This window comes from Mobula birostris, chromosome 22 (genome assembly GCF_030028105.1).
Source record: "Mobula birostris isolate sMobBir1 chromosome 22, sMobBir1.hap1, whole genome shotgun sequence".
NCBI lineage: Eukaryota > Metazoa > Chordata > Chondrichthyes > Myliobatiformes > Myliobatidae > Mobula > Mobula birostris.
In genome coordinates this window covers 11,304,562-11,318,137 of record NC_092391.1, presented here as the reverse complement: position 1 = coordinate 11,318,137, position 13,576 = coordinate 11,304,562, and the positions used below count along the sequence as shown (strand labels likewise).

The 13,576-nt window shown below is 43.2% G+C and overlaps 1 protein-coding gene across 1 annotated transcript in view; it reads right to left on the bottom strand.

Moving 5' to 3' along the window:
- The window catches only part of zbtb34 (zinc finger and BTB domain containing 34), a 38,765-nt gene extending 27,794 nt beyond the window's left edge, over positions 1 to 10,971 (bottom strand). Inside the window, exon 1 of the mRNA XM_072240014.1 lies at positions 10,890 to 10,971. The gene's annotated coding sequence lies outside the window, so the exon portion shown is untranslated. The remainder of the gene's footprint in view (positions 1 to 10,889) is intronic.
- Positions 10,972 to 13,576: the final 2,605 nt, after the last annotated feature.

The window sequence follows — 13,576 nt, the reverse complement described above, 5'->3', positions numbered from 1 at the left end:
AATCCACTGGTACTGTAAAGTGTTGTGCTAACCACTGTACTTTGAGTCTGGTGGTCCTGGCGTGGATGCTACGTAGCCTCTTCCCTGATGGGAGTGGGACAAACAGTCCATCAGCAGGGTGGGTGGGATCCTTAATGATGTTGTTGGCACCTTTCTGCATACTGTATATGTCCTTGATGGCGGGTAGGCTGGTGCCAGTGATGCATTGCAAAAATGCTTCACTAGCAGTAAATTGCTTTGGAACAATCTAAAGATGTGAAATATGAAAGGCTCTTTATCGGGATGGCTGCTTTAACTACAACTACAAAATAAGAATTGCCACTAAACCTAATTTTCACAACACTGCATCACACGGCTGACAGAGAAGTTGACTGCAATACACTCACACTTCATCACTGTTACAATTAACCTCATCACATTGCTGCCTGACACAACTTAATTTGCAACAGTTCAAGCTCACTTCCAAAAGTACAAAAATGAGGTTAATTCAGAAGGAATCTATGTGATATTTTTATCTTGAGATGCAAGAACTCCAATTTACCACATAAGGAACCCCAAGCTTGAGATGTGATATCAAGCAATTTCATGAGATTTTATATTAATGCCAATGCTCTTTAAAGCTAAATGCAATTTTTTTCAGCTTGATTGTTTAGTTATTTATTGAAATACAGAGAGGGGTAGGCCATTCCAGCCATACCACCCAGCAACCCCTGATTTAATCCTATTTGCAGTGACCAATTAACCTACCAAATGGCACACCTTTGGAGTGTGGGAGGAAACACACACGGCCACAAGGAGAACGTACAAACAATGACGGGAATTGAACCCTGGTCGCTGGTACGATAAAGCGTTGTACTAACCACTACACTACCATGCCACCCTTATCACTGACGTACACCATGAAATTTGTTGTCTTGCGGCAGCACTACATAAAATATTAATTTGCAATAACAAATATAAAAACTCTGCCATGGTCGGTTGTGAAAGGAGGGTTGGGCATGGGGCTAGCAATCAGACCCCATAAAAACCCAGCACTACAGAAACACCAACAGAAGCTCCAAATGCCTCATCCCTGGGAGAGGGAGGGTCTTTGCCTGCAAGATGTATGAAGTCTTGTGAGGATAGTGGAAGCCGAAGGACCGATCAACCTTCTATTGGCCCAAGACAGAGGACTCTGCAGAGCTGCTGTTGGCAGGAGTGAGGGAGTAAAGAACTATAAAAAAATAAATTTGTGGAAAAAGAGCAAAATAGTATTCATGGACCATTCAGAAATCTGATGGCAGAGGGGAAAAAGCTATTTCTAAACCATTGACTGTCTCTTTTCAGGGTTCTATACATGCTTCTTGATGGTAGTAATGAGAAGTATTTTAAAATTAAATGAATAATAAATTACCAAAGCATGAAAAATAAGCAAAGCATACATTGTATGTTTATGTACTAATGCACTATCAGTATTTAAACAAAAAACAAACTCGTTGAACTATACTTGTCATGGGAATTAGACAAGTTGGAACTTCTAATCTGCCAAAGCAAGCAGAATATGTAGGTCACAGTATCAAAATTATGTCAGTAATGGACAACATAAAAAAGCTCATACGGTTTATCACAGAACAGCTTCCATTTATACGGTGCTTTAAAGGTGGGGCAATGTTCCAGCTTCACAGGGTATATTTATTCAAACATAAATATTAACAAGAGAAGTTGAGAGGTTTCAGAAAGTTCACTGCATGCTATTAAGAGATAAGCCTGCATTAGAAGGAAGGTGACATGGTAGCGCAATTGCTTTACAGCACCAGCGATCTTTGATCAGAGTTTAATTCCCACTGAGGTCTGTAAAAAGCTTGTACATTCTCCCTGTGACCGCATGGGTGTACTCTGGGTCCTCCAATTTCCTCCCACATTCCAAAGATGTACGGTTATAGGGTGAGTGAGTTGTGGACATGCTACATTGCCGATGAACAGAGGTGACACTTGTGGGCTGATCTAGCACAGCCCAGTGTTGGTTGATGACTCAAAAGGATGCATTTCACTAGGTTTCTATCTACGTGTCAAATAAAGCTAATCTTTAAACAAAAAATTCACAGGTTAAAGGAAGGTTGTAATTAAAATTAAAATGCTAGTGGAAACTCAACAATACAAGTTAACAAGTGCGACTGAATCAGGAACAGGTTTAATATCACAGGTAAATGTCACAAAAATTGTTGTTTTGCAGCAGCAGTACATTGCAATACATAATGAAACCATAAATTACAATAAGTAGTATATATTAAAAAAAGAGAACTAGAGTAAGTAGTGCAAAAGGACAGCAAAAAAATACTGAGGAAGTGCTGATGGGTTCATTGACCATTCAGAAATCAGACGGCAGAGGGGAAGAAGCTCTTCTTGAAAAGTTGAGTGTGTCTTCAGGTTCCTGTACCTTCTCCTTGATGGTAGCAACGAGAGCCCACGTTCCGAGTGATGGGTGGGAGGTTTCTTAATGAAGAATGCCGCATTTTTGAGGCATCGCCTTTTGAAGGCGTCCTTAATGCTGGAGGGGCTCGTGCCCAATGTGAAGCTGACTGAGGTTATAACTTTCTGCAGCTTTTTTTGATCCTGTGCAGTGGCCTGACCATACCAGACAGTGATGAATGTTCTCCATTGCACAGCTAGAGAAATTTGAGTGTCTTGGGTGACATACCAATTCTCCTCAAACTCTTAATGAAATATAGCCAATATCATGCCTTCTTTGTAACTGCAACAATATGTTAGGCCCAGATTAGATCCTCCAGCATGCTGACACCCAGAAACTTAAAGCTGCTCACCCTTTCTCCTTCTGATTCCTCAATAAGGACTGCTGTGTGTTCCTCTACCTCCCCTTCCTGAAGTCCACAATCAATTCCTAGCTCTTACTGATACTACGTGCAAGGCTGTTGCTGTGACACCACTCGACCAGATGATCTATTTTGCTCCTGTATGCTTCCTTATTACCATCTGAAATTCTGCCATTGGCAAATTTATAGGAGTAGTACTTGCTGAGAGTTAGGACAGGGGCAGTTAAGCTTTTGGCAAGCTCTAGTTGGGTGTGGTCAGCAAAGCATTAGGACAGTAAAGTTTAGAATTAGGACAATGAATTTGGCAGCAGGTAGGTTGAAGCAGAGACAGATACCAGTAAAATTGAAGTAACTGGTGTCTATGACTCAAGTAACCTAAAATTGCTGGCCACCTGGATCACCCCAGGATATTATTCCATTTTAACCGGAAGAGACTGCAGTTCACCCAGCATACATGGGAGAGGCAGCAGACTGTCAGTGTACAAGTGTAGCTTGAATAAATGTTGAACGGAACAATATTAAATCCTTGAGAAATTCTAGAGGTGGTGGCAGGAGGTAGGAAGGACTGGCATTGGCAGCCACAGTGAAAGCTGCATAAGGTTCCGGCCCGAAATGTTGACTGATCATTTCCACGGATGCTGCCTGACCTGCTGAGTTTCTCCAGCGTGTTGTGAGTGTTGCTTTGACCCCAGCATCTGCAGGATATTCTGTGCATAAACATGGAATGGTGAGAGAGGAGGTCACCACTTTCAGAGTCACAAAAGATGGCATTTGCAGCCTTTTGGTTCATCAGTGGAACCACTAGGTTCATCACTAGAAACCTTGGACATGCAGATGGCACAACAGTTCTTTGTAGGTCTTTGTTTATGTGTAGCTTTTCAATGATTCTATTTTAGTTCTTTGTTCTACTGTGAATGCCCGAAAGAAAATGAATCTCAGGGTAGTATATGGTGACATATGTACTTTGATAATAGATTTACTTTGAACTTTGGAAGTGTGACTGGAAAAGTCTGAACACAGTTGCCAGAAAGGAGGGTAAAAGTTCAGGGAAATTACAACATGTACACATAACACAGCAGTAAGCACTACTCTATTACGACTACAGCAGAGTTCTGAGTTCAATTCCAGTGTCCTCTGCAAGGAGTTTGTACATTCTCCCCATGAATGCATGGGTTTCCTCCCATAGTCCAATGTTGTACTGGTTAGTAGGTTAATTAGACATTGTTAATTTACCTTCCATTGGCATGAAGTACATTCATTTGAAGATGGTGACCATGAGCTCATTACCCAGGCTGTAAGCTTTGGAATCCCCTTCCTTCATCACTTCGTTCCTCAAAACCTAGCTCTTAGACCCAGCTTTCAGTCATCTGCTCTGATGTTACCCTGTTGTCATTTTGGTAATGTTCCTGTGGGGGACTTTGCATTCCTTCTCTGTAGATTGTCACCTTGTTGTGGTGGAAAGGTGTGAACACCCGAAATCCTGACAGTGATGCCTCTGGCGGTTAGCTCCTACTAGGGTCACCCATGGCAGTCAGGACAAGGGGGAGGCTCCAGACAAAGAATGATCCAACCAAGACCTCAGTGATGTAACTGGTGGATGACGGTGACACATTAAAATGTCAGTGAAGGCAGAGGAAGGCTGCAGCAGAGAAGGTCCCCAGGTATCTATGCCACTGGACCCTAACCCCAATCTGTCAATGACTGTGTGGTGGCTGCATGTGTATTAGCTTCTGCACGTTAAACAAAGTCACATATAGGTGTTCTCCAATAAGGGAATCCAACCCAACATCCTGGATGACAACCCTTTAGGACAGAAGTTCCCCACCATTTTTTTGCCATGGACCAATACCATTAAGCAAGGGGTCCATGGAGCCAGGTTGGGAACCCCTACTTTAGGAGAACATCATTCTCAACTCAAGTGATCACACTAATGCTACTTCGGGTTCAGTATGCTGTACTAAAGATGCTATAAAGTTATGATTTCCTTACACTAAACACAAATAGAATACCATGCCAGATTACACATCTAAGCAGAAGATTGATGCAAATGTACATCTGTAACCGCTAACTTTAACATTTTTTCTATGTAATTTTTATGTGCCAAGCTGTCTGAAGTTTGGACAGACAACTGAGCGTTTAAAACCACACTGTCATAAAACACCAAGAGCAGTGAGCATCTGAGGACTAAAGCTTATTCCCACTATGGAGGAGCACTGATGTCAACACAGTAACTCATCACATGCAATTATGAGAGACACTCAAGAGGGGAAATCAAGAATGAAGGACAATGCAACAGAACAAAAACACCCCAATAATGCTAATTGCTTTTGTTTCCTTCGGATCTAAAGTAATAGAAATTTTGAAATATAACTCAACAACAACATATTGGAACTTTCAAAAGCATAAGAGTGAAGGATGGAATTAAACTGACATGCAAAAGGCAGGTGTTTTTAAAATAAAGGCAATAATTTTTGGCGGACTGTAATTCCTACTTTAAATCTTTTGCAATAAAATACTCCCAGGGCTTAAATAGCTTTTACATCTAAAGTTAGCCACAGTTGTGGCTTGAACAAACATCAGCTACCCATATTTATTGTGTGTGATCATGGACATATCCAAAAGATCATGTTTGCAAATATAGAAGCCACAGCCTTTTGTCAGGTAAGATGGAAAGATGCAAGCTGCTGCTGCTGAGTTTGACTTCAAAAACACTTGACATACCACTTGACCTTTTCCTCTCACTTCCTAACTGGTATTGAACAGAATCAAACCAACATGACAGATCTAAACTCTTGACGCAGGGAAAAATGAAGTACATCTAAGATGCAACATTCTGAAATAGGAGAGCAAGTAGAAAGTGGTTTAAAGCAGCTATCACAAAGCAGAAGAAAGCACCAGCAAAAATAATCGTGGGATAGCCTGACCGAATTGTAGTGGTTTATGTAGTCAACAAGGTTTCCAATAAGGCCTTCGGCAAGATCCTACACGGGAGCTGATCCAAAAGTTTAGAGTCCAAGAGGTGAAAACAAAACATGTTGTTATCACTCAGCAGGGTAGCCAGCAACTGTGGAAGGTGAAACAGGGTTACCCTTTCATGTCAAAGACATTTCATCCAATCTAGCTCTCTTTCCATAGATCTGAGAGTACTCAGGACTTAGAACACAGAACAGTACAGCACAGGAACAGGCCCTTCAGCCCACATTATGCTAGACCAAATAAATTAATATCAAATGGTTAACCAAACTAATCCCTTATGCCTACACAATGTCTACATCATTCCATTTTCCTCAAATTCAGAATTAGGTCTGATATCACTGGCATACATTGTAAAATTTGTTGTTATGCTGTAGCAGTACATAGCAATACATAATAAAACTGCAAATTACAGTAAGCATATATATTTAAAAAGTGAAATTAAGTAGTGCAAAAAGGGATTTATAAAAGTAGTGCTATAGTGTTTATAGAATCAATATCCATTCAAAATGAATGAGGAGACTGAGGCCCTTTAACATCTGCCGGACGATGCTGAGGATGTTCTACGAGTCTGTGGTGGCCAGTGCGATCATGTTTGCTGTTGTGTGCTGGGGCAGCAGGCTGAGGGTAGCAGACACCAACAGGATCAACAAACTCATTCGTAAGGCCAGTGATGTTGTGGGGATGGAACTGGACCCTCTGACTGTGGTGTCTGAAAAGAGGATGCTGTCCAAGTTGCATGCCATCATGGACTGGGGGGCACAGGAGTACATTCAGCCAGAGATTCAGTCCGCTGAGATGCAGCACAGAGCGTCATAGGAAGTCATTCCTGCCTGTGGCCATCAAACTTTACAACTCCTCCCTTGGAGGGTCAGACACCCTGAGCCAATAGGCTGGTCCTGGACTTATTTCCTGGCATAATTTACATATTACTATTTAATTATTTATGGTTTTATTACTATTTAATTATTTATGATGCAACTGTAACGAAAACCAATTTCCCTCAGGATCAATAAAGTATGACTATGACTATAAAATCTGATGGCAGAGGGGAGGAAGCTGTTTCTGAATCGATGAGTGTGTGCCTTCAGGCTTCTGTACCTCCTTCCTGATGATAGCAATGAGAAGAGGGCATGTCCTGGGTGATGGGGGCCCTGAATGATGGATGCCACCTATCTGCAGCATTGCTCTCTGAAGATGTCCTGGAAGCTGGGGCGGCTAGTGCCCATGATGGAGCTGAGTGAGTTTACACTTTCTGCAGCTTGTTTCAACTTTGTTCAGTGTCTTTCCCTGTTTAGCCCACCCCCATACCAGGTGGTGATGCAGCCAGTTAGAATGTTCTCCGTATTGTCAATATAAACATCTCTTAAAAGCCCCAAATGTAGCTTCCGCTACCACCAGTTTATTGATTTACTGTTTTTTATTTCAGATTTTCAGCATCTGCTGCTACTGTGTTTTTTTAAAAAAGAAATTTAGAGCAACGTACTCCAGAGCAAGTTGGCATACGTAGTATCAGCAATAAGCAGAGTGTTGACGGGGGGGGGGGGGGGGGGGGGGGAAAGAGAGCTTGGCAGTATTGCACAGGTCAGTGCTGGGACTCATTTGTGGTAACGATCTGGATGTAGGCAGTATGATTACTACATTCACAGATGGTGAGGATACAGAAAGCATGAAGGAACAGAAGATGTTTGAAGTACACATCCCAGGATCGCTAAATAAATAATAATGCATCATTTTAAGGTGAGTATCGGAGGAAAGTATGGGGAGGATGACAGAGGTAAGTTTTCCTATACAGAGCGTGGTGGGTGCATGGAACGCCCTTCCTGGGGTGGCGGTAAAGGCAGATACATTTAAGAAACTCTTAGATAAGTGCAGAAGGACTTAGGAGTCCTCAGGCAAGACTCCCAGAAGTTAGCTTACAGGTTGAGTCTGTGGTAAAGAAGGCAAATGCAAAGTTGGCATTTATTTCAAGGGGAAAAGAATACAAAAGCAAGAAGATTATGCTGAGCCTTTATAAGATGCTAGTCAAGGCACACTGAGTACTGCCAACAGTTTTGGGCTCCCCATCTCAGAAAGGATGTGTTGTCATTGGAGAGAGTCCAGAGGAGGTTCACAAGGATGATTCTGGGAATGAAGGAGTTAACATATGAGAAGTGCTTGGCAGCTTTGGGCCTGTACTCACTAGCATTTAGGAGAATGCGTGGGGATCTCATTGAAACCTACTGAATGTTGAAAGGACTAGACAGGGTGTTTCCTATGGTGGGGGTATCCAGAACTAGAGGGCACAGCCTCAAAATTGAGGGGCGACCTTTTAGAACAGACACAAGTCAGAGTAGTGAATCCGTGGAATGCTCTGCCACAAACTGCGGTGAAGGCCAATTCCATGAGTATAATTAAGGCAGAAGTTAATCGTTTCCTGATTGGTCAGGGCATCAAAGGATATGGCGAGAAGGCAGGTGGTACGGAGTTGAGAGGGATCCGGGATCAGCCATGATGGAATGGCAGAGCAGACTCAATGGGCTGAATGGCCTAATTCTGCTCCTATGTCTTATGACTGATGGGAAAAATATGAGGGTATGCAAGAAGGAAGGGTTAGATTGATGTTAAGAGTAAGTTAAAATGTTGGCACAACATTGTGGGCCAAAGAGCGTGTACAGTGCTGCAGTGTGGTTAAAGGTATACGGGCACATACCTAAAAGAGTTTATCATACCACTACATCAACATTCACAGCAGGCATACTGAATGCAGTTCTGGTCACCAGAAGGAAGGAGAGTTGAGAGAACAGGGCACTATAATGTAGTGGTTAACACAACACTTCACAGTACCGGTGACCCAGGTTCAATTCCCACCACTGTCTGTATACTCTTCCTGTGACCGTGTGGGTTTCCACCCACAGTCCAAACACGTACCAGTTGGTAGGTTAACCGGCCATTGTAAATTGTCCAGTGATTAGGCTAGGGTTAAATCAGGCGACTGCTGGACAGTGTGGCTCAAAGGGAAGGAAGGGGCTACTCCTCATTGTACCTCAATAAATAAAGAGGAAATCCACCAAAATAGATCAGTTCCATTCTGAGAAGAGATTGGATAGGCTAGGTTTGTTTTCCTTGCATTGGAGAAGTCAGAAGAGGGTGAAGAAATGACAGAGGTACAGAACTACAAGAGGCAGGGAATAGAAGATTAAGTCTTTTCCTCAGAGCAAAAGTGTCTAGAACTAAAGGTTTAAAGTTAGGACAGGAGGAAATTAGAGGGTATCTGTTGAAGAACATTTCACCAAACGTGACAGGAATCTAGAACACACTGCCTGAGGGGCTAATGGAGGCAGAGACATTCACAACATTTAAACTTGAAGTCTGTTTCTGTATTCCAATGACTAATTGCTTGTTATTGTTTAAAATAAATCAGAATACCAAAACCCTACAGCATATAAGAACATGTCAATGAGGTCACAAATCACAAGCATCTTTTTGAAGTTGGCATCAGCCCAAATAAACAACCAAGTCTGCGGATTTATTAAGTTGAAGATGCTTAAAGGACCTTCAGATACAAACAATAAAAACTCCATTTTGCTTTGAGACAATTTTCGTATTTGCATATCTGAGCTTCCATAATGGAACAATGTAATCTCCACACTAAATTCTTCAGGCCGCAAAAAAGCAGTGTGGGAAGGGTGTCGATTCAAATATTGTAACACAGTTTCAACTCGAAAATTGCACCTTGCGTTGGAATTTGACTCGTACTTTTCATTGGGGGAGGGAGGAGGAGAGATTAGGCGGGCATACACCCGACAAAAAAAGTGCAGGCTTATCCTCGCACATACAAAAACCTGAATATTTTTCTACCACAAAATAATGGAGAAAATGAATTATTCCGCCTAGAGTGGAGGAACTTTATTTAACTGGTCATATCTCGGGTAACTGGAGTCCAGGAAAAATCTTTAAAAGACTATAAAACCCGGCTTTCACCGCAGGCCATTACGACACTTTATATATAACACAAATTACTCTACACACAATCAAAATGTCCCAATTCATTCAGTACAGAAAGCTTTTGTAACTTACAGTCCTTTGATAAACAGTTTACAACCAAGTGTGCTATTAACCGAGCAGATTTTACTTTTTTTTTTACCATGTAGATTCAGAATTTTCGGAAGAACATATGTAGAGGCCCGGAAAAAATAATTCATGCAGTTAATATTTCTTGTGAATCACGCGACTCCTTGTATTTTTACCTAAAATAAAAGTCCAACCATCAACGCTTCCTCATAAAAGACGAGCGCGTCACGGACAATCCGTTTCGTTACTTGACTCTCGTCAATTGTTACGTCGAAGGCAATTCAAATAATTTTCATGGTAAATTAAAAAAAAGGAGGAAATACAGTGCAGGCAGAAATTTTAAAATGAACTTCTGTGCGCGCATCTATGAATACATAAATTGCATACTTGATACCTGTGCATATATAATAACGCTTTTAATAATTTTATGGGACACGTGGAAGAAAGTAGAGAAAAATGCTGTTTTGCTGTACAACAAAACTACGCGTGCAAGAAAGTAGATAAATGTCTTGCTTATAATATAAACACTATGCATGGAAGTGGAAGAAAGACGATAAACGATTGGCTGTGTAACAAAAACTAAGCATCAAAGAAAGTAGATAAACGTCGTTGTACAATAAAAACTCCGCGTGGAAGAAAGTAGATACATCTTGTTTTGCTATATAACATAAAAACTATGCAATCTGCAAGTTATAACGACAGTATTCCTCACACATACACAAAGTGGCTCCAAGTTGCATTTGGCGCGGTAACACTGTCACGTTTGATTTGATTTAAGTGACTTGGCAACTGGGAATGGGGTGGGGGGAAAAGGAGAATTAAAAAAAATAAAGTTAAATTAAATATGTTCGGTTGCCACTGGGACCTGGGGATGATCTCTTACCCCTCCCTCCCCACGGGGAGGAAAGAGGAGGAGGCTCCCCGGAGGAGCGGGCAGAGGCAGCCACACTCTCCGCCTCCCACGACGTGGTGGGCCGAGGCCTCCCCCGCCCCCTTGTCCCAGGCCCAGCCGGGACCCCTCACACATACACACCCCCTCCACCTCATACTTACGCCGCCTCGCAGTGCTCCGTGGGGTTGTCTCTCACATGGTGCTCTCCCCTCGCCTTCTCTCCCTCTCTCGCTCGCTCTCTCCGGTGTCTTTTCCGTTTCCTTCCCCCCCACCCCCCCTGTCGCTACCCCCGGGGCCTCGGAGACCGCCTCTCCCACCGACCGACCGCGCCAACCCGGAACTAGAACTGGAGCTGGCCGAGCCCCTCATTCCCCCTCCCGCCGTCCCCCCCGCCCTCCCCCCTCCGCTTCCGGCGGCGCACGGCCCGCCGAAGGTGCCCGAGTCAGGTCGCAGCCCGAGCCGAACGGAAGTCGTAGGCCGGGAGCCGAGTTCGGAAGGAGCCGAAATTCAGGACTTGCTTCCGGAAAGAGCCGAAGACTGGGAGCTCGGTTCGGAAAGAGACGAACTTCAGGAGGCGCTTCCGGAAAGAGCCGAAGGCTGGGAGCGCCGTCCGGAGGGAGCCCGAAGTTCATCTGCCTGATCCGGAAAGAGCCGAAGTTCATTCGCCGGTTCCGAAAGGAGCCGAAGTTAGTGATTGATTAAATATTAAGGGCATGAAGGGATGAAAGATTAGCGGAGGGTATCGGATCTGTTGCAAGAGATAGCCACGATTTCAGAAGGCTGAATGGCCTGCCACTCGTTAAATTATTTCTTGAATTAAAAACAGTTAGTTCTTTACTTTCTTTTCTATTCTAATTGTGTTCTTTCTTTTAAAAATTGCGTACAATTTATGCTTACTTTTTTTTCTCTTGTGAATGCTACCTATCTGATGATATGTGCATTGTACTGATCGTGATATGATCATGCCCATATAACCGATTAGTAATGTTGACTGAGGAATAGGTATTATTCAGTATTTAGGGTCCTGTCTTCGGCAAGTCCGGAGTTCGAGGCCGGGTGCTCAGTGATCTGCCGGTCAGTGCCAAGAATTGCATCGCGAAGGTCGAATACGACGTTTGGAAGTCGATGCCCTTTGGTCGGATCCTGAGTCTGCCAGTCCGCTGGGGAAGACGAAGGTCCAAATGTCCGCGTGTCCACGTCTAAGTGCGAAGCTGGAGGCTGAAGGCCGAAGAATACGGACTACCTTGGAGTTAGAGGTGGGAGGGGAGGAACGGGAGCTAGTTTTGTTACCTGTTGTGTTCTGCGTTGTTCTATGGAACATTGTGGACATGTTGGCGACAGAATGTCGCTTGCGGGCTGCCCCTGGCACACCCTTGGGTGTGTATGGAATGGTGGCTGGATGGCTTCCATAGCATCCAGGACATCTTCAAGGGGCGATGCCTCAAAAAGGCGTCATCCAAAATTAAGGACCCCATCACCCGGGTCTTGCCTTGCTCTCATTGTTACCATCAGGAAGGAGGTACAGGAGCCTGAAGGCACACACTCAACGATTCAGGAACAGCTTCTTCCCCTCTGCCATCAGATTTCTGAATGGACACTGAACCCATGAATGCTAGCTCACTACTTTTTTGTACTATTTATTTAATTTAACGATTTAATATGCTGTAAATATACTGTAATTCACAGTTTTTTCTATTAGTATGTATTGCATTGTACTGCTGCTGCAAAGACAAAAAAATTCACAACATACGCCGGCGATATTAAACCTGATTCTGATTTTGAAACAAAATCTTTTCACTGTCTCTCAATATACCTGACAAGCATAAACCAAACCAAGAATTACTCCCTCCCCAGCTCTTCCACAAAACAGTGCCATGCAGACTTTTATACCCATCCGAGAGAGCAGATGGAAACATCAATATCTAGACATTGTTGATACAGGTGTGTTCAGGGGTCTGGTGTTTATGAGTCAACACATTCTGAGTCACAGCATTTCTGAAAAGCATCAGCTAATACTGACCAGAAAGGAAGATTGCCCGCAAAATATTGAGCAGGAAAGAAGCAGAATCATACACACACACACACACACACACACACACACACACACACACACACACACACACACACACAGAGGTACATACATATATATACCATAAGGCCATTAGACATAGAAGCAGAATTAGGCCATTCAGCCCATCGAGTCTGTTTCACCATTCAATCATAATTAATTTATTACCCCTCTCAACCCCATCCTCCAGCTTTCTCCCTGTAACCTTTAACACCCTAACTAATCAAGAACCTTTCAACCTCCATGTTGAGTTTGCCCAATGACTGGCCTCCACGGCCATCTATAGCAATGAATTCCACAGATTGCTACACTCTGGTTAAAGAAATTCCCGCTCCTCTCTGTTCTAAATTGACACCCCTCTATTCTGAGGCCCAAGACTGTGCTCTCTGGTCCTAAATATACTATATACTATATATATAAAGAATAGTGTTCATGGGTTGGTTCATTGTTGGTTTAGAGAACTTGGCAGAGGGGAAGAAGCTGTCCCTAAAATGTTGAGTGTGTGTCTTCAAGCTCCTGCAGCTCCTCCTTGATGATAGTATTGAGAACAGGACATTTCATGAACAATGACGGTCCTTAATGATGGATGCCATCTTTCTGAGGCACCACCTTTTGAAGATGCCTTTGAAGGTGGCATTGGCCTCATTCTGTATTCTGAATCTGTGCCCCCCTGGTGCCTTTTCATAACTGCATCAACATGTTGGGCCCAGGAAAGAATGGCATCAGCTTCACTTGGGGAGTAGAAGATTATCAGTTTGAGGCCAGTGCCAGGTTGCATTT